The sequence below is a fragment of the Papio anubis genome, chromosome 2 (genome assembly GCF_008728515.1).
Source record: "Papio anubis isolate 15944 chromosome 2, Panubis1.0, whole genome shotgun sequence".
In the NCBI taxonomy this organism is placed as follows: domain Eukaryota; kingdom Metazoa; phylum Chordata; class Mammalia; order Primates; family Cercopithecidae; genus Papio; species Papio anubis.
The window spans coordinates 30652010-30674393 of NC_044977.1; the positions used below are offsets into that span (position 1 = coordinate 30652010).

The 22384-nt window shown below is 36.8% G+C and overlaps 1 pseudogene across 1 annotated transcript in view; it reads right to left on the reverse strand.

Annotated features, from left to right (window-relative positions):
• LOC101023809 overlaps positions 1–22384 on the reverse strand; it is a 170175-nt pseudogene that overhangs the window by 19603 nt on the left and 128188 nt on the right. The window contains exons 4-7 of the transcript XR_002520267.2: positions 12054–12113; positions 10213–10393; positions 1784–2904; positions 1532–1606 (exon numbers count right to left, since the gene is read on the reverse strand). The product of XR_002520267.2 is annotated as an uncharacterized LOC101023809 (transcript). The remainder of the gene's footprint in view (positions 1–1531; positions 1607–1783; positions 2905–10212; positions 10394–12053; positions 12114–22384) is intronic.

The following is a 22384-nucleotide window of genomic DNA, read 5'->3' on the forward strand; positions in this document are numbered from 1 at the left end:
GGTTTCCCCAGAGAGGGCACCTTTTTCTAATTCACTGTATGACCTAGTATTAGCCCTGATCTCTTTTCATACTCAGAACAACACCTGAAAGAATATATGCTTATAGGTGAAGAACACAAGAGCTAGAGGGGTTAAATCGCCCACCTGCTGAGATACATCAGAACTTGCAATTAGACTTGTCTGCCTTTAAATACCATGCTTCCTCCCCCCCAAAAAAGGGAAAGTGGGAGGAAAATCACTTATGTCCTTGGTCAATGTATAGGTAGCCCAATTGTTTGTAGCATTGTGCTAACGAAACTACAAAGCCATCAGGTTTAGTTAAAGGCAGTGAACTACATTTTGTGTTAAGTTATAACTGTATTCTACGCATGGTGTGCTTCCAGATGCAAAACAATGAGAGGGAGGAGTCTGACAGTGTAATGCAGTGGTTCTCAAACTTTAGTGGGCTTCAGAATCATCTTGGAGGGCTTGTTAAACAGAGATCACTGGACCTCCAGAACAGAGTTTCTGACTCAATAGGTCAAGAATTCACCTGAAAATCTGTATTGCTAACAAGTGTTCAGGTGATATTGATGCTGCTCATCCAGAGACTACACTGGCATAGTTTAAAGAATCTATCAATTAAAAAGAAACCAACCAACCAACCAACAACCAACAAACCAACAAAAAAAAAAAAAAAAAACCTCAAATTAAAACTGAAGAAAAGCCACTAGTCTGCAAGTGGGTAAGGAGTGTTGTCTAAGAACATAAAAGCAGCATGGGTTTTGTGTCTCATTTTTCCCTTCAATCAAGTGAATCAGCTTGCAGGATTATAATGGTATACAGAGCTTTCAATTTACAGCCAAATTGTATTAAAGATTAAAACAACAATAAAGGATAACAAGGTATCAATCTGACAAGATTTGGCATTAGATGACCTGCTTAATATTATCATCTTTGGGAGAAGATACTGCTGGAAATGTCAGAAAACAAATAAAGAATAGGAGGCCTGCCCCATTAATTGCATATTTATTCTTATCCTGCCCTCATTTTTCATATATGGACAATCACAGTTAATCACAAAGCATTTCTCTCGGGATCCTTTGTGAAGTGTGAAATAAATTTTCCAATAAAATGTTTAGTAGAGTGTGTCTGGTTTCCAATTAAAGAAACATACTTGTATAATATCACGAATTCCTTCCACGAAACATTTCCTTTGTATAGAAACATTTTGCAATAAATTTTAAAATAACTCTATTGTCAGGATAACTTAACAGCAGAGTGCCTGGTGAGCCCCCCTACCCTTACTTCCCCCAACACTCCCTAAGGAATAGGCTGTACAGAATAGCTTGATCTTGTCTGTATATGCAGTCAGCCAGTGTGGTGTGAAAACACTGTTACTCATCACACTAATCTATATGTATCACCCCATAATCAATACGGCTAGCACACCGCCAGAGTGATCCCGTAAACCAATTCTGTCAACACATACCAAATGATTACCTACGGCCACCATCTATCCATGCAGTATCCAGAATAGACTTGGACTTACTTTTTTTCTGTTTTCACTGTTTCCTTTTGTCCCTTCCATGCTTTTAATCTTCCTTTAAAGAATCCCAATCTCTCTCTTAGTAACATGGAAAAAACACAATGAGGCAATCCATTTTCTGAATGGTGGAACCACAGATTCACAACATTTAATTAGAGCTAATTTAAGAGGGTTTTCTTAGTCTTTAGGACAAAATCCCTCAAGGGAAATAGTGATGCAATTATTTGATGTCTTTCACTTGGTTTGTTGGCTCACCTTTGGAGTTCTTAGTTATGTCTGGAAAAAATCAGACGGGTGGGCTTGTCTTGATTCTCATGGAAGCAGCATTGTCCTGACAGTTTGATCACGGTTCTAGAAATCAAGTTTTTCCGGCTGTGAGTTACTGACAAGTCTGTCTCCAGCTTTAAGGACAGCCTTGCTTAGAGAGTTATTTTCTTTGATGTGGATGTCAAACTAACACACTGATCATACTTAACAACTAGGTTTTTTCTTCCTTTATTAAAGCCACAGGTCAAAAGAAGTTACCTGGATTTCATGTGAACTATGAGAAGTGAGAATTTCCAAAGACTTTTTTAAAGGAACAAACTACCAGGAAATTTTTAATTGAAAAAAAAAAAAAGGATAACTGTGGTCATGTGAAATGAACCTAAAATTCAATATATCATTTGAGAAACCTCATTGAAAGGCTAAAGTATCTTCCTGTGTATGATAGACCAAAGTCAGAATGGTAATTGACTAGAGTACAGGATTTTAAAAGAATCAGATTTGCTGCTTTATCTCAAGTTGTCTTCTCAAGGGACTTTTTAAACTCCTCAATTTTGAAATGAAAACAATAAGAATAAAAATAATAGTGTAGATGGATGACTATTGAGGCAGAACTTGAAGTCTTCTAATGAGAAATTAGGCATTTTAAAAACTGACAAATACTTTGACTTTTACCAGTGTAGACATTACTTTGCTGTGGGAAGAACCATTTTTAATTAAGTGGATGTAAGACAAATAGGCATCCATTGTTCTGGGGCAAAAGTGCATTAGGCTTCTTTTTAATTTTTCCCCTGTGACTGAAGCTGCTCCACTCTAAATCCCTTAGAATATGAAATTCTAAGAATGCCATGAGGGGGATGGGCAAATTTCTAAAATGATTTCTGGAAAGAAAGTAATGGAAAACCTCACCCCTGTTTCCTTTGAGGTTGCAGGTTGTTCACACACCTTTAGTTGACTGAGGATGATGTAGCTGAGGTTAGCTGGAAGTTTAGAAGCCCCTGAAAAACTTACCACAAAGAATAGATTCTGGACTATGGAGTCAGGCTGCAGATTAGGCCTGGGTTTTCTTAGGCACAGTTTTCTTCCATGGAAAACTTTCCTGAACCAACCACCTTGACACAGTGGGTTTGCCACAAAAAGAAAATAAATAAGTAAGCTGTATGAGCACCTATGTGTTTAGAGTGGGTGTCTGTACGTGGCTGCATGATATTGGGCCCACTGTCTGCTGGCAAGGGGTAACCATGGCTGAGGCTAAGAAGTCTTCCTCTCCCTACTCAGACCTACACCTGTGGAATCTCAGCAGGGCACAGTGAGAAAGCAGCACCATTTTCAACAGCCAACACCTACCCACTGAAGCCAGAGGCTGAAGACAACCAATCAACTAATTTCCTCTTGATGGAATTTGGTTATAATCTCAATTACCCACAGAATCTGAGATAGTCTCTGGATTACTGAGCTCTGCTAGAACAGTGGTATCCTTATAATGCTAAGATGGCTGCTCCAGGTCAAGCTGAATTGAATATTTAAAGAGATATGTCCCCATTTGGTTCTGGGGTTCATAACTGCTAGTGAATCTATGCCAAAATACATCATTTAACATTTATTCCAAGCTTAGTGTATGCCAGACACAGCAGCAAACACTTCACACATATTAACCTTCATCATGTCTTATTCTTATCTTCACCATGTCATGCTTTCACAAAAGATCATGCAATCATTAAGTGAAAGGCAAGCATTCAAACTCAGTCCCATCTGATTTAAGATCAGTTTAGCAATATAGAAGAAATCGGCCAGCATTATCAATCTCAAATTTCAAATGCTATTATGAAACTCTCTTAGTAAAGAAAATAATAAATAGCTGAAGCCCTGTTCATTTAAGGCGTTAGCTACTTAATCTCTTAAAACCAATCTTGATTTATTAGAGAAAAATGAATGCAGTACAATGTAAACATTATATTTTCAGAGAATAATTTCTAAGAAATTCTAAGTGAGGAGCAGTCAATGATGTTGTCAGTACACTTAATACTTTATCCTTCTATACGTTTTACACTGTATAACCCACCCTCTCATATGTAATTTTAATTGCTCTCCATAGGTGGCAATTTGATTGGAATTAAAGTTTAACTTGCCAACTTAAAAAGGTTTATTTCTTATTTAAAAAAAAAAAAAGAAAAAAAGAAGGACACTTTAGAAGTATTAGCAATAACCCAAGCCAATGCCATTGTCCCCTCCTATTTTCCTACTTCTCTTATTGGTCCCACTGTGCTCTTAGTCATTTAATCCAAGCTTAAAACCCTGAGGTCACTTCTCTTTCTCTTTCTTCTTTCATATTTATATACACACCAAGGCCTGTGACTTTTTACTTACTTATTTAATTACCCCACATTCTTGAAGTGACTTTTCTTTCTAGATTAAATATTAGCCACTATAAATTCTACTAATGATCACCTCACATTATATCCCAAGGCTCTTCATCAGCCTGCCTATCTTCAGTCTTACCTCCCTGATCCATACCATACGATCCCAAAATTGACTCACCAAACACCATGTATATCAGTTTCAATGGAGCTTTTTTGACTATTCAAGAATATATTAAATCATTAGCCTAATATTCAAGAAAACACATAACCAAGCCCCAACCTGCATTTCTATCTCCCCTTTCACCTCTGTTCGCCTAAAGTCATTCCTCTTCCATCTTTCAAAGTTCAACTTAGATCGTATTTCCTATAGGAAAATGCTCTGACCATGCCAAACAGAATAGATAGTCCATTGTAAATGGGAGGTGTCTATTCCACTTATTTAGCACAAAATTATTTCATGGAATTACCAGTTTCTTTCCATGTATATATCTTTATTTGAACTAGACTGCAGAAACTTGAGAGTAGGAACTACATCATGCATATTGTTAAGTCTTCATGGCACTTCTTATTACATATATATTTATACTCTTAATATTGAGTATAAATTCTATATCGTATATAAATATACTACATATAAATATTACTATTTCTGCCTCATAAAGTTCCATTTAACTTATTTTGGGAAACCCTCCCCTTTGTGAGATTTGTTTCCCTGACCTTAAATGAAATAGAGCGATGGCAGCAGATTGGAACTAGTCAGGTCAAATTTAGCTCCTATTTTAGTTGTTACTTAACATAAAGCTCTTTTTTTCAGGGCCCCATGGTGGAGTTCTGTTAGTCTCCATGTACAGAGTCTGTAATTGGCATAAATGTTCAGTGTCTATAGATGTACCAAGTGTCACAATCTGACTTTGTGACTCAAATGGATTTTGCAGCTCATACCACAGAAAAAAAAGACTATTTGATGACCAGTGACATCCCTTAAGCTGACAAATCACTTCCTTGTTATCCCTGGCATCTTCCACACCTAGCCCATTACTAAGTGACAGCTCTAAGGGATGCTGAAAGTTGAAGCAAAAAATGAAAACCAATATCATTAATTTAAATACTGACAGGCCTTAGGCAGACTGGAGCTTTAAGCCAGCCATTTTGAGACAGATACAGGATTTTGCTGTTAAGATCAAAAAGCTAAGTCCCATAGCTTTCCTGTGTGGCAGGTTTTAATGCCTAAAAGAAGTTTTAACAGTGGCTCAGCTAGTGGCTGGTCACATACACTGAGCCTTACGGTCCTCCTCTTAAATGGGTTAACATCTTCTTTAGCTTAGATAAGTATTATTGATATGAATTCTGCTATGTCACATTAAAAGGGCATAGTAGGGGTCTCACAGCTGAGATTCAAACATCCTTGGGAGATGCTGTGGACAAGAGATCTGGTTGCTAGTGTATCCGCCCGAGGCAGTCTGGAACCTCTTGGAAAATAATTCTTTCTAAGAAAAGAAGGAATCAGGCCCAAAGCCTCAGCTGACAAAATCAGCATGGTTTCTGTCATGCCATCTCCTCAGGGACTCATATCTGGGTCCAAAGAAAACAGAAGGCTTTGAGTAAAAACTAAACAACATTGGAGTGCAAGTTACTACTACTTTGAAAGAACCTCTAATAAAGGATAGCTCCCAAAATGGAAAAGGTAGTCCCCAGCAAAAGAGGCAGCAGTGCAGGAGAGACTAATGTGAGCAATCAGCACCACCTGCACCCAGAGGATGGAACAATGCTGCGTAAATGTACCAGCGGCGCCCAGAAGACACCATAGAGTTTATGATCGTCTTGGTCACAAGCACATGGCAGTCACCCTTGTTGCCTTCTCAGAAATACTTGAGAAGGGTGATTAAAGGTGTTTAGAGGGCTGGAGTCTGGCAATGACCAGTGACAGCAGTGAAATACCATAAAACTACCAAACTGATCCCATTTTTACTCAGGGTGCACTGAGTGGAAATAATAACAATATAGCTAATGTTTATTGAGTGCTTTGAACAGACATTTTTTACTTACTAGTTTATTTGATCCTCAAGTCAATTCTATGAGAAAGGTACTACTATCGTCTTCATTTCAGAGGTGAGAAACCTGAGTCCTAAAAAGGTGAAGTAATTGGCCCTAAAGCTAGGAGCTGATCAGTAATAGCCTAGAGATTTGAATGAAGTTCCAGAGCCTGATGGATAGCTACAAGTAATATAAGCTACTACTTGCTCGCACTATGGAAGGAGTTAGGAGGGCTTGTTATAAAAGCTAAATACAAATTCTTTGTTTCAATAATGGCTAAAATTGGTACAGCTGTTTAACATGAGCTAAGTATGTACTACAGATAGGTAGGGGATAGGACCTCACTCTTAAAATGAGCCACAAAAATCTCCATAGCCTGGTAAGGAAACATCCCAGAGCAGGCAGCCTGATATATAGGAGGATAGGCTGAGGCCGGTACAGGACTGTTCAGCATTCCTGCAGCTGCTGCTACACGGTCTGAGACTCCATGGGAACTGCTCACAGATACTGGGAATTCTTTTTTTCTTTTTTCTTTTTATTGGATACAGAGTCTCACTCTGTTGCCCATGCTGGAGTGCAATGGCACTGTCTCAGCTCACTCTGCCTCCCGGGTTCAAGCGATTCTCCTGCCTCAGCCTCCTAAATAGCCACCATGGCCTGGCTAATTTTTGCATTTTTTGTACAGATGGGATTTCACCATGTTGCCCAGTCTGGTCTCGAACTCCTGGCCTCCAGTGATCAGCCAGCCTTGCCTCCCAAAGTGACGGGATTTCAGGCGTGAGCCACTGCGCTCACCTGGGGGGAATTCTTATTCCCTTGATGTGGACAGAGCAGGAGGTAGATACTCTCTGCATATTGGGAAGGCCACTGTTGGTACTTACCTGGGCTAGGCTTAAGGAGACTTTAATTCTTCCTGATTTTTCCTACAAACTTACTTCCTCTCTCTAGGTATTAGTTTCCTTTGTTATAAAATGAAAGAGTTGGAACAGCTCACCTCTGAATTTCCGTGTGACAAAGAAAGAAAGACTCTCTGAATTAGAAAACTGGGAAAGTAGTTTTTATATTTTTACTATAAACTTTTAGCAGGCAGGCAGGCAGGCAGGAAGGAAGGAAGGAAGGGGAAGGGAGGGGAGGGGAGGGGAGTGAGGGAAAGAAGGAAAAGAAAGATTAACATTTCAAAAATAAGCTAACAGAGGCAGGGCTTTAGGATTGCAGTGACTCTAGTGACTCTAAGAAAGGTAAAACAGATGACAGAAAGAAAGAGGGGAGAGAAAAGTCATCCCAAAGTTAGTAGCTCCTAGAAAGGGGTGAAAGGTCTCCAGGTTTTAATAGAAACCGATTAAACCTTTCCTTAGTGTGTTAAAACAGCCTGTAGGGTATTTTATGGGCCAAGACAAATCACAGCCTTCTCCATTCAAGACCCAATGTACAAAAGAAATGAGGTGGAGAATACGAGGAAGCTTTAAAAGTGACTCTATCGGCTAACAATCAGGGACACGCTTCTTGACCTTGTAAACAATGGAACTTCTGGATTCATCTCCTTTAGAAGAGAGTGAAGCCTTTGTCCCTTAGAATGTTTTAAACTAGGCTAGACAACGACTGCACTGTTTTAGAAATGTTCTATATTGTATTAAAGACCTTATGGTAGAGAAAGATCTGATGGGGATCCCTGGGGTAAAGAACTGGGTGACCTATAACTTCTTTATTCTTGTGGATTTCTGCTATCTTAAACCTTTTGCTGCAAGTATCACATCCCTGAGGAATGGGGAATTGAAATGCAACAGGTGGCTTGGCTGGCTTTTCCAACAGATGTAGGAGACGCATGCCAAATGTTCTGTCACCAACATCACCTAAATCACATGCATGCAAGCTCACCCTTGCTCTCTAATACACACACACACACACACACACACACACATCACCTACACACTTTTCTCCTGCCCTGCACTTCTGGCAGGGGACTACAAAGTAAGTCAAAGTGAGGAAGAAGGTTTTGCTGCTGTGCAGTGTTTAGAGTTCTCCATAGAAGTAAGACACAGGGAGAGGGCCAGTCATACTTCTTATCTCATCATTGCCCTAACAATGTACCCATTTTAGGATAGAAACCTAACAACAACAACAAAAAAGGCATCCTAGAATGTATCAACAATATAAGAATAAGAATAAATTCACTCAGGAATACCTCAATTCTCTGATCCTAAATACAAACAAAAATAAAACAAAGTACCAGTTAAACAAACTGAACTGAGATTATGCTATTCTCTGTTACAGTTTTAGTGTTATATAGATTCTATAGCCTCCAATCCTAGAAAATGCCTGAAAATGATGCTGGATACAGAAAATTGGGTGGTATGGGGAGGAGAGTGGAAAGGAATCATGTAGCTCCGATTTAGTATATGTCATCATGTTTTTTATTGAATATTTGGTATGCACTGGGCAAAATATTACCCTTGCCCTCATGGGGCTTTAGCTCATCAAAAATAAAATAAAATAAAATAAGCCGGACATGTAAATAGCCAATTATAATGAAACAAAGTACTTTTATTATTGAGGCAAAGCAAGCATGGTAACACATAGGAAGGATTTTGATTGTGAGGTCATAGTTAGGGTAATCAGAAGTTTCACAAATGGAGGAGGTTAAAGAGGAAGAAGAAGAAAATATTTTTTTCTTGCTTAATAGTTTTATACCCAATTTACAGATTAAAAATTAAAGCTCACAGGAATTTAAAAACTTGCCCAAGATAGCTGAACTGAACTATAACAGACAGTTGTGTCCAGGCCTCTCTGTGTTGAATGCCATGTCACCACACCAAGGAGACAACTTGGAACTGATCCATCAAGATGTAGAAAGATTCAATAGATGGAGATAGAGAGATCAACATGAATAAAGAAACAGGGGAGTAAAAGTGCATTGCAAATTTTGAAATTGAATGAGGTTGAAGCATCAAACTCATGAGTGGATACAGAAGATGAGGCTGGAAACATTTCAAGTGGTAAATGTAGACACAAAAAGTTCAAATCTTAGAAAAATATAAATCATAGTCACTCTCCCAGTTATTCATCTATGTCTCCTCCTCACTCTGATCAATCTTGAATTAAGAAAACTCCGCTACATTTAAGGCATATGTGTTGGATACTCAATACTTACTAGATGGCTAAAATTGTTGGGGTTGGTGTTGTTTTTAGCAATCAGATGAGCAATAAATGGAATATTTAATATTTAATATTTAAATATTTCTTGAAGAAAGAAAAGGAAGGAGGAAAAAGAAGAGAATGGGAAAACTAGAGCCTAAAGAAATCAAATTCATAGGTTATTCTCATACTCGTATAGTCTTCAAAGTACTTGAAATTCATCATGCTCTTACAGTCTTCAAAGCACTTGAAATTCTATCATTGGCACACGTTAACCTACTGACAAAGTTTTAGAAAATGGGGTAGGAGAAAGAAGTCATTTGATATACAAAATTTGTACTAAAAAATACCAGAAAAATGAATTTCTCTTCAGCTGTTGCCATAAATTCAACTTAATTGGAAACTTCATCAAATTTGCCCTAATTCGTAGGCTTCTCCAAATACTTTATCTCATGACTCAATTTATTCTCAGGCTATGATTATACCAAGTATGTACTAAGTGTACACGAGATGTACATTTAGTTACAATATGATTATTGTAGTCAACCAAATATATACTATATGATAATGATTCTATATATTTATAATCAAATATTAAATAATAATTCAACAAATACCCAATTTTTCCTTTTCAGAGACGAAGTTTCCAAATATATTTTCATTAGTATTACTTTATCATTTCTAGAATATGTATGTTCTTGTTTGTATGCCTTACCGTCTCTGTAAAATATCAAACAAAATTGTTTTCCATATTTCCCTGCCAAGTCAAGAGAAAAAGAATCCAGAAATTTACCAGGTTTCTATTGACACAGTAAATGTAAGATAGAAATCTAAAGGTTCTTAACATTGTTTATGCTGAAAGTGTACCAAATTCTATTCTCAAAGGATACTGACCTGTAAAAAGTATTTGTCTTGCTTTGGTAAATAGAAGCCCTATGTAAAAGGATATCTCAACTTGAACTGAAGATTGCTTTGTTCTAATCAGAACTGATGTATCAGATCACTTCAATAGTGTCTTTGTTACAAAGAAGAATCATCCATTCCCCAGATTTGTATTGCAGTATACGGTACCTCACTAAACTCAAAATGAATAAAGAAAACACAGTCATGTGTCACTTAACGACAGGGTTATATTCTGAGAAATGCATTGTTAAGTGATTTCAGCTTTGTTCAAACATCATAAGGTGCACTTCCACAAACTTACATTCTATAGCCCACTATACACCTAGCCTATATGGTACAACCTATTGCTCCTAAGCTACAAACCTGCACAGCATGTTATTGTACTGAGTACTGTAGGGAACTGTAATACAATGGTATTTGTGTATCTAAACATAGCGAAAACTAGCAAGGTACAGTAAAAATACAGTATTCTATCTTATGAAAACACTGTCTTATAATTGGCCTGCAGTTGACCAAAATGTCAGTATGTGGAGCAGGACTGTAGAATTTTGTAATTCTATAAAATAGATGTCTCTCTGAAGATAAATCATAATAAAAATATAATTTTTTGAAGTTGTCATCCTCAAAAACAGGCTCCTCAGAAATAAAAATAACAAACAACTTTCAAAATGGATTTTGTTCAGTCCTGCGGCCCAGAAGTTCAAATATCCAAAGGCATGGTGGGTATTCAATCTCCAAGATTAGCAGCTCTATCAGGCCTGTGGCCGTGTAAGAGACTTAAAGGGTATTGGGGATCTAAATTTTCATTTAGCATCCTATCAGAATAACTTTTTTTCACTTTTTATCCCCCTTTGCTGTGTCTACACCAAAGCAAAATATGAAATAACCATGTCCCTTAAAAACTCAGCTCAAGTGTCACCTCAATGGCAGGCAAGTGCTCCTTTAAGTACCAAGTTCCACTTAAATGTCTCCCCTCTGTGCTCCCATAGCTTCTTATGTACAACTCTGAAGCTGAATTTACTTACTCTACCCTATAGTTTTTCACTTTCTTGTCCTTAAGAACAAAGAGTATGACTTACTGAACTTTGTTTTCCCATTGCCAGTTCAGAATGTGGAACAAAGCAGCTGCTCAATACATGTTTGTTTAAATGAATAAATGACAAATAAACAATATCTATTCACTTAATAGGTAGTTCCTTCTGCATACATGCTCAAAATTGTATCCTCAGACCTTTCTATTTATTTCCTATCCTACATTTCAATGTTATACAAAGATATTCGAATTTTGGCTTGTGTGCATAATCTGACACATTTTGGTTTTCAACGTTATAATTTGTATCAGGTAATACATCTGACCAAAAGGGTTTTAAAAAGCAAAAATAAACATACATTTTACCTAAATATTACTTGAAACAACAGCAAGGACTTCTGAACACAATGATGAATTTATAATCTGAAACTCAGTGATTGTGTTCCACTGTGACTTGGGGATATAATTCTTCAGGAAAGAGGTTGTCAATAGACAGCTTTGAAAAATAATGAATGTTTGCAGTAATAATTTCATGGGTTGACTGAAATTTAATAGCCTTTATTTCCAATTTGGGTTTCTGATATGTTCCAGTGGAAACAGTCTCAAATGAAATATAGTCTATTACAGTACTACTTAACCCTCCATTATTTTGTAAATCCTTTTTTGATATTTTATTTGGTTTTATGTTTACAGCTATGGCAGACTGTTAGCCACCTCAGTTTTTACTTTACTGCATCTATCTCAGCCTTCCTCAGTCTATTCTCCATTACCCAAGAGACGCCTGTCTAATGACTAATTTTACCTGAGTGATGAGGACCCATGCTTCATCTTGATACAGCCAATCTCCTTCTTGACCCTTTTACTATTCAAGCATCATATCCAGCAGAGGATAAAGGAGGAAACAAAGAGGTAAAGGCTAACTTAATTTGTTTTGTCAGTAGTAGGAAGGTAAAGACTGTCACATTAATAAAAGTTTTTGTTGTTCATAGCTGTAGAAATGTTTGACTACCAGGAATATAAAATTTGAGGGGTTTAGGTGTGCAGACCTACACATACATACACAGAGACAACTGAGCAACTTGTTACCAGGTACAGAGTACAATCTTAGCATTTTGAGGGAGGAAGAAGTGAGACAAAAGCAAGGTTAGTATTGAAACCCTTGGGTTGCTAAGTATATAATATACAACAAAACGTACTTGCAAATAATGATTCTTATTTAGGAGTATGCATCTAGTCACTTGAGCTGGTTTTGGAAAAATACACATAGCTAGTGTCTACCCTAAAAGAATGAACCCAAAGCTCCAGAGGTTGCCTAAACACAAGTATTTTAAAAACAATATATTTAAGTATCCAGGTGGGTCTGATGAACATTTTAAATAATAATAAACTACTGTTTAATTATTGTCCACATAGTGCCAAAACCGATTAATTCAAAAAAAAATTAATAAAATAGTTTAGAATAGTTAAAGAACAAAAATTCCTTGGCAAGACGTTTTCTTTGGATCCTCTGCCTGTGCTTATGGCGACAATGGCTAATATGCTTTTCATGATACTGATGCACAGTGAAGTGTCTAATACCACAGACTCATTCTGTAAGAGAACAGATCAAGTCAATAAACATAGCAATCACCTTCAATTACCTTGATCTAAACTAGACTAAAAAAATCACACATTTAATTAAAACCAGAAGGCGGTATCACCTCACACTTGTTAGGATGGCTATTTTAAAAAAGACAAAAGATGACAAGGGTAGGCAAAGATGTGGAGGAAAGAAAATCCTTGTTTACTGTTTGGTGGGAACATAAATTTGTACAGTCATTATGAAGTTTCCTCAAAAAATTAAGATGGAACTACACAATATGAAAGTCCCAATTCTGAGTATATAGCCAAAGGAAACCAATATCTGAAAGAGATGGCTCACCCACATGATCGCAGCAGCATTATTCACAACAGCAAAGACGTGGAAACAACCTAAGTGTCCATTGACGAATGAATGGACAGAGAAAAATGTGTTTATATGTAGTATATATAACACATATTGTGTATGCAAAGGAATATTAATCATCTATAAAAAACGAGAACATCACACCATTTGCAACAACATAGATGAGTCTGGAGGACATTAAGCTAAGTGCCAGACACAGAAAGACAAATACTGTATGATCTCACTTATATGAGTAATCTAAAAAAATTATAATTTACAGAAGCATAAAACAGTGGTTAGCAGGGGCTGGGGCACGAGGAAAATGGAGAGATGATTGTCAAAGGGTACACACTTTCAGTTAAAAGACAAATAAGTTCTGGAAATCTAACATACAGCATGGTGACTACAGTTAATACTGCATTGTTTACTTGAAATTTGTTAAGAGAGGAGATCTTAAGTGTCCTCACCCCCCCAACACACACATGTACACACATGCACACACATATACACAGATATATACACATATAAATGATAACTAAGTATGACAGTGGATATGTTAATTTGATTGTGGTAAACATTTCACAATGTATACACATATCAAATTATCACATTGTACCCCTTGAATATACATAATTTTTATCTGTCAATTCGACTTTAATAAAGCAGGAAGAAAAAAAAATTGTAACCCTAAAAATATCACATATTTAGACAAAATTTCACCAAGAGCACATTTTGAACTCGGTCTTAGTCCATTTGGGGTTACTCGAACAGAATGTCACAGACTGGGTAATTTATAGAAAACAGATGTTTATTTCTTCCCATTCTGGAGGCTGGGAAGTCTAAGATCAAGGGACCACACGTAGTGAGGGCCTTCTTACTGTGTCATAATATGGCAGAAGGCATCACACATCAAGAGAGCAAGAAATCAGACTGGCAGCCTCGAAGCCCTAATGCCCTCAGGAATGGAATTAATCTATTCTTGATGGTAGAGCCCTCGTGACCCAACCACCTACCAACACTGTTTCATTGGGGATTACATTTCTAACGCATACATTTTGGGGGCACATTCAAACCATAGCAAACCCAATGAATGGACTATAATAAAGAATAAGAGTTTTTTCAGAGTTCCTTTTTGCCTGTTCTAGAATTAATGAGGTACCCATACAAACCTAGTAAATTCATAATTTATGAAAGTGAAGCTGTAATAATTTTACTAAACTACAGTATCCAGAAGATACTACTAGAAAAGATTTAGGCTACCCGGGATATGTTTCTTTTATTCTAGAGTTGATGACAAAGTAATGAGAGTAGAGAGACAATGACAGCAATCACAGACGAAAGCTGTTTTCAATGGAAACATAACATCTGGGATGGGGTTGATAAAAGAAAATGGTTGATCTCTTTGATTCCAGTAAAATGACTCCTCTGCTGAGCAAAAATTTAAGGGGAAAAAACACCAAGAGTTGACCTCTCTACCAGAATGATTCTCTGGACAGAAATCAAGAATGCTTCTATGTTCTCAACAGTACTCATCATCTTGCTGGCCTTCAGTCAGTGTTAATAATTATAACATGTCTGTCCCTACTGTGACCTCTGAGAGAACTTGTCTTCCAAGTCCCTTCTTCTGAGAAGACCATCTTTTTCTCTCTGCTCCAGGGCCAGCCCACTTCCTTAGGCAGGGATGAACTTCATCCAAAGCCAGACCATTCCCACTGGCAGCTCTTGTCTGGATCCAATTGGTCTCAGCTGGAGGTCCAGATGGCTCATTCCTCATTCCCCAGCAGGGTTTCAGCAGCATCCACCCCTTCCTGATCTCTCTGCCATTAGTGCCATCAGGCTTAATGTCTTCCCTAAATTTTAACAGCAGCTTAGTAGAGCATTTATTCCCATAGAATAGAGTCAGCTTTAGAAAAGATGAAATATCTTTATACAATATAATGAGGTCCAAATATGGAGTATTCTAAAAGTTGATTTTTATTCATAGCATTTTCCTAGGTATATAAATGACCCTTTAACCTATATATCTATATCTTGAATTGATCTTATGAATGACAGATAGCTATGTCAAACTGACAGATGAACAGACACTGTTTGAAAAATACCATATGTAGAGACATAGACATATGTATATATAGATATCCATAAATACAGCTACATCTATACAGATATAGATATAAAATTTTCAAAACTGACAATAGACACTCTTATAGATAGTGGCAATAGACACTATTACAGATAGATATATCCATGTTCATCTATCCATACGAAGATTTTTAAAGAGTTTCTGACAATTTGTCAGTTTACCTGTGGTTGCCATAACATGTGAGGCAAGCTAGCTATAAAGATTTTCACCAAATTTAAAGAGTGTGTTTGGGATGATGTGACTTAAAACATAGACTCCGTCAAATGCCAGATTCAATCCAGGAGGAGGTAGCCAAAACTGAGGATGGATTGTTACCTCATTTGAAGTACAGGTAACCTCTGAACAACACAGGGGTTAGGGATGCTGACCCTCACACAGTGAAAAACCTGGATATAACTTTTGACTCCCCAAATACTTAACTGCTAACAACCTACTGCTGACCAGAAGCCTTATCAATAACATAAACAGTTGATTAATGCATTTTGTATGTTGCGTGTATTGTATATTGTATTCTTACAATAAAGCAAGCTAGAGCAAAGAAAATGTTATTTAAAATCATAAGGGAGTGAAAATAAATTTGTAGTACTGTATTTATCAAGACCATAATATTATGTTGTTTGTTTACAAGATGAATCATCTATCTGAAATGGCAGGCAACCATAGCTGCAGACCTCAATCTAAGGCACACATCAAGCAATTCAACTTTTTCTGCTAATATCATGACTTTGCTTCTTGGGAGCACTTCTAGCATCACTGTGGCACTTCATATGGGTCCCATAGTGTTACTCAAGTTTTATGGTATTGCACTAAGCACGATGCAAAATACTGAAGAACCATGATAGATCACTTTTTAGTGCAGTATGCAATTTACTGGAGAGACAATCTGCGGATGTGGAAATAATTATCATCACATGATGTTTTTAAGAGGATACTCCCAACACCTGGGCTCAATGCACTAGCAATAGGAAGTGCCTATGAAATTATTACAGTAGCATGGTATATACTACAGCTAATTTTATACATCTATGATTTAATATTGCATCTTTACATTTGTTTACATTTCTCTCAACTATGAATAGTGCCATATATGGTCTTCATTTATTTGTATATGTTTTGATAAATTTTAACTTTTTATTGTAGATTCATGTATATGTTAGGGAAGTAAATGATAAAATAAGTTAGTATCTACATATATTTTAAACACTCACAACATATCTAATTTTTTCTTCATTTTTCAACATTTCTAGGCTATGAGGTTTGCCTGTGAGTTTTTTCAAATTGTCAAAAATCTCAAAAAAATTTTCTAATATATGTATTGAAAAAATTCCATGTGTAAATGGACTCACACACTTCAAACCTGTGTTGTTCAAGGGTCAACTGAATACATTTAGGATGCTGTGAATTAAGATGTGGGTTATATGGAGTATACAAATTTCACTTTTTGAGCCCCAAAGAACCCCTCAGTCATCTTTCAGAAGAGATGAATAGAGGAAATTGTTAGTAGTTTCTTACAGCTGCTATATAAAAAATTACCACAAACCAAGTGACTTAAAACAAATTGATCTCTTATTGTTTTGGAAACTAGAAGTCTGAAATCAGGATGTTTCCATGCTTCCTCTAATGGCTTTAGAGGAAGCTTGCTTCCTTGCTTCTTGCTTCTTCTATCTTTACTTGCTTCTTCTATCTTTTGGTGGTTGCTGCCAATCTTTTGTGTTTCTTGCCTTGTGAAAACACGACTCTAATGTCTGCCCTGGTCTTCACATGGCCTTACTCCCTATGTCTCTTCTGTGTCTTCCAATCTTTCTCACCTTATAAGGACACTAGTCACTGAATTTAGGGCCCACCCTCAGCCAGTATGATCTTATCTTCATTTGGTTACATTTGCATCACATTCATAGTTTCCAGGGATTGAGATCTCAATGTATCTTTTCGATGGACACAATTCAATAAACGTGAACCATGTGCCCAACATGAGTGGAGAAGCCACTTTATGCCAGGCTCTAAATAACAATCTAGGAAGATGGGCCCCAGGATATAAGATGCTATGAACACAGAAAACAAATAGGATTGCAATTAGAACTCTAAAAATAATAAAGAAAAAATTACTGTCCAAACTAAATTACTTGTGATAGTGACAGTGAGTACAAGTAATGTCAGGACAACAGATATAAGCCAAACTATCCTTAACAAACTGTAATGAATGGTCACTTTAGCCCTAAAGGGAAAAATCACAAAACTAGACTAAGGAGTATTATTCTGCACTTGAGTTGCTTCTGAAATGGGCAATGCCATGTATGGTGTTCTAGACCGAGGCATAGGAAGAATTTATATATTTAGTGATAGATAATAATTTCTTTGGAGCAATACTAGCTAACTGAAACAAATAAATTGTCTGTATTACAGTGTTTCAATTTACCTCATAATCTGCAAATGTTTTTTGCTGTGAACTTTTCCATGTATTTATAAATAGACTTGGCTACATTTAAGTCCGAATCTCATATTTTCAATTTATGTTAGAAGCTTTCAAAGAACTGTTTCTATGTTCTTCTTCCCCAGTATATTTTACCACATTTGGCAGGAATGTTACGGATTAATTTTCCTGAAACTTGTTTCTCATGCCACCAAAATTAAATCTACCATCTAAATACTTAAGGATAGAATCAGTGACTGCATAGCAAGTGCTTAGCTATCCAAAGTCACTGAAATTCAAACACAATAACAGAATGAGAAGTTATGCTTTTGTTTTAATTTTTGCAGGAAAAAAAAGTTTTAAAAAAACCCCAACCAGATGATAGTTTATCTTAAAAAGTAGGTCATCTCACAGAATCAAAGGATGACTATTTAATTAACTAGAAGCTATAAATCCCAAAGTGGGTAAGCCACTGTGTGTCCCACATTAGAGGTCAGCATTTTAGATATTTTATAAGTCTAGGTGGGTCCTACATAATAATAATCAATTCCACAGTTTATGGAACCCGCATTAACTAGATATATGTTAGTTACTATGATAGTTACATAAAAATGAAATGCCACAAGTCTACAGACATTTTTATTGAATACTCTGGATATACTTACACATATAACTAGAAAAATATAATAACAAGCTGATGACCCAATTAAAAATAAGAGTATTTTAGTCCCAGCTACTTGGGAGGCTGAGGCAGGAGAATCGCTTGAACCTGGGAGGCGGAGATTGCAGTGAGCCGAGACGGTGCCACTGCACTCCAGCTTGACGACAGAGAGACTCTGTCTCAAAAAAAAAAAAAAAAAAAAAAAGAAAAGAGTATTTTAAAGCAGGAGGCCACTCCGTGTGGACTGGAATTATAAGGAAATTCTCAGAGTAAGTGTTATAAGTGCTATTCCTTGAGGTAAGATGGAAGAAGAGAATCTACTAAGAGGGAAAAAGAATGTGCAAAGGCACAGAGGAGAGAAGAAAGAACTAACGTTTATTAGGTAACATTACATGTTAGCCAGAGCACTGGACACCTGACTTACATTATCTAACTTGATCCTCACCGCAAGTCTAGGACGTAAAATATAAGTGATAAATAAATTGTAAAAGTAACCCAGCTGGAAGGCAGCAGAGAGAATATCTGAGCAAGGATTGTCTGAATCCAGAATCTACTTTTGTGCTGTACACCATGGTACCTATACCAGATAATAAGGAGACTAGCCTAGCAGGAGCCAAGACTTAATGTTGGAAAGGAGTGGGCTCTCCCAAGCAAGGGGAACCTCAGCTCTCTGGAAATAGGCAATGCACTGAGGTAAAGTTTTCTAGTTTGGAAACTGGCACATAATCTCCATTTTCTCTTCTATAACTATTTAAAGAAATTACTGTAAAATTTCAGTTATTACAAGAAAATAAGTGAAAAAAGTGACTTTACACAGCTGCCTGTGGGAGTAATTTTTAGCAACTTGAATTTATACTAATATAAGCTAGAATGTAAGTGTAACTGTGATGAGTCAGTACTGCCATTTGGTATATTTCATGGTCATTTTTCTTTACTTGTTTGACATCAGTTATCAGGTGTTTTCTTCTTTTCACATACAAAGGACCATACAGGAAAGGATGGAAAAAAATAATCAGTTGGCTCTTCTTAGGGGTTTTTGGCTTGGCTATAAGTACAGGGATCAAGGTTTTCAAAGTTTTCAAGTAGCCTACATAGGTATGGATAGTCTATATGGGAATGGCTAACTACCAAAGAACAAGAAAGGTTCCGGTATAAAGAAATGATTTGAACTACTAAAACTTTAATGTATACTTTCTCATTGATGGATAAGAATCTACAGTTTTCTTAATTCACAGTGGCAAAAAGAGCTATTGATGCCATCTCTTTATCTCTGCATGTGGGACCTTGTTTCTACCAATTAATTAGTGTTGGTAACCCATGTGATATCCTAAAATAAAAATGCTAAACAATATACATAGATGTTGGTGAATGTATTAGCAGCAGTATTTGTATTTTCTTGCATTGAAATATGGATTCTTCTTAATGTGTTTCATATTCCTTAAGGTGAAGGTTTTTTAGCAAGGTAAGTTTCAACTCATTTAACTCAAGATTTTACAGAAAAACTTATGTGGCTAATAATGTGTAAAGATGTTTCTCTCAATCTCTTGGATTGGGCAAATGTGCACCACATTAACTCACAAAAAGGTTAAGAGCAAACCAACTTTCCTTCCTCTGAAATATACCGGAGAAAACTGTCTAGGGAAAGAAAAAGGGGGAGGTGGAAAAAGTTAAATGCTTCTACAAAGTTATTGGACAGAGTAAAAGAAAATCTCTCTCAATCTAAGAATGCTAGCTCATTGGAAGACATTTTACTAGGTTATAGATTCTATGCTAGTCATTCAAGGTACGACTTGAACATGACAGACACAGAGCCTGCAATCTAGTTGAGGAGGCATACAATGAAGCCAGCAATAAAAGTAGTGTCACAAGCATTTTTCTCTGACTTGGAATATCAAGGAATATTTTTTGGAGACATAATATATGAGGGTGAGTTATTTAGATGAACATTTGGGATAGATTATAACAGAGTGGGGAAATTGGTTTACTGGGGATGTTCCAGGCACAGGTAACCATATGTTTAAGGGCCTATGGTATATTTATACTCTAATCAAGAAACTAGAAAACGTTCAGTATGCCTGGAGCATAGAGAGTTCCTCTTATAAGGCCTGCTTCATATAAATACATTTAATGGACATAGCTGTGAGCCTTCCTCTCAAAGAGGTTAACTCCATTTGGGCAGATAAGACTAAAATGTGACTCAATCAAGGATTAACTACATAGAGAAGAAGTGTTCAAAGATTATTAATTCTGTCAGAGAAAAGGGGACCTCACCTCCCTTTCTCCTCTCTTCAGCATCTCTGTGAACTATAAAAGAAGTTCTGTGAAAATGAAGAACAGGACCCCATGTAATTCAAACTCCTTAGAAGAGGCTGACAATTTGTCTGAGTCTGAGTATGCTCTCTGGTAATCTTACAAGAAGAAGTAAGTCAAAAGTATGCAAGGAAATACTAGTAAATGTCAGTATTTGACTGAAGGTAGGAGCATGTGATGAAGAAGCCACATGGCAAAAGCATCAGGTAACCTAGCAAAGGGCAAGAGTTGGTCAAGAATGCAGTGAGTCAATACATATGGCTCTTTGATCTGAGTGGGAGTTCAGTAAGTGGACTGGAAAAGTACAACAGAATACAGATAGATACATAGATATATAGATATGTAGATACATAGTAAAGAGGATAATTTTATTATTCTCTACGGAAATTCTAAGACCTAGCACAAAACTATTGGGGAAAAGTGGGTCCTGGGATCTTTTTAAGTGTCAAATCCCTTATATCCCTGTACAAGTTGTAAGAAACTCCAGCTACTTCCATCCGCAGGAAAGATTAAGCAGCCACATCATCATTCACTGGTCAATTTTCACAAGGCTTACCTATCACCCACAGATGGCTCATTTTCCATAAGAGGATTATTAGACACTTGAGTTAGTCAAGAGGTTAGAGACTCCATGCTCATCTACTTCTCCTCCTTTCTTGGTGCAGACTTAGTGCTCTTTTTTGTGGTAGTAGAGGTTACATCACCCAAGGTATCTCTGGGTAGGTCTATCAGCAAGAGGATACGTGAAGCCTGCTATACTGATCTTTCCTCTGTACAGTTTAGATGATCAAGTGTGTTTGTCTTAGAAGTAAGAAAATAGGACAAAGATGAGGGAGGGAAAAAATGAAGTGTATGGAGTAAGCTACATATAAGTATAAATGAGGAGAAAGAATATACAACAAAAACATGAAAGACAGGGACACAAAAGTATAAGTTTACAAAGTGAGGAAATAAGTGGTTGGGTGAAGTACATGGGACTATCATTTTTGTAAACTTTCATATATAACAAAAGAAATTATATGTTGTTTTAGGGACACATTTGTAACTAAGTTTTTAAAACTAACTGGAAAAATTACATTCAGTTCATAAAATGGCTCCCTCTGTGAGAGAAGTAGGGAGAAGAACGGGACTGAGAAAATGAACCAAAGATGTCAATTTTATCTGCACTTTAAGTCCAATGCAAAACGTGACAACAGCCACATTTGTAAATTCCAGGTGAGTACATGTGTGTTTGTTACATTACTCTCTGTATTTTCACAACGTGTGTTCTTATCTTGTTGTTTTAAAGTTTCTGAAATCAAATGTGAGAGAGAGAGATGGAAAGGATTTTGAGGACAAAGTGTGATATAGCGAGGTACATGGTCTTACCCACTAATTACCAGCCAAGGGAGACAGACAAGTATTTAATGTCACAGCATCTGGAAGTGACTGGAGGGCAGTTTCTCACACAGACTAAGGAGAATGATGTTTGGTTTCTCTTCTAGTGTTGGTATGTTTTTCCTAACACCACCTTCATGAAACACTCTGGCTGCTTCGCAATTGTTGTCTGTAGCTCAGCTTTGTTTACTTTCTGAGGTTGCTGATTAACTGACATGTTTTCTGTCAGGTGAAATTTACAGACACATTACCATGTTTGACAGGCACTGTGAGCTAAAGTACAAGAATTTCCTGAGGAGCAAAGTTTA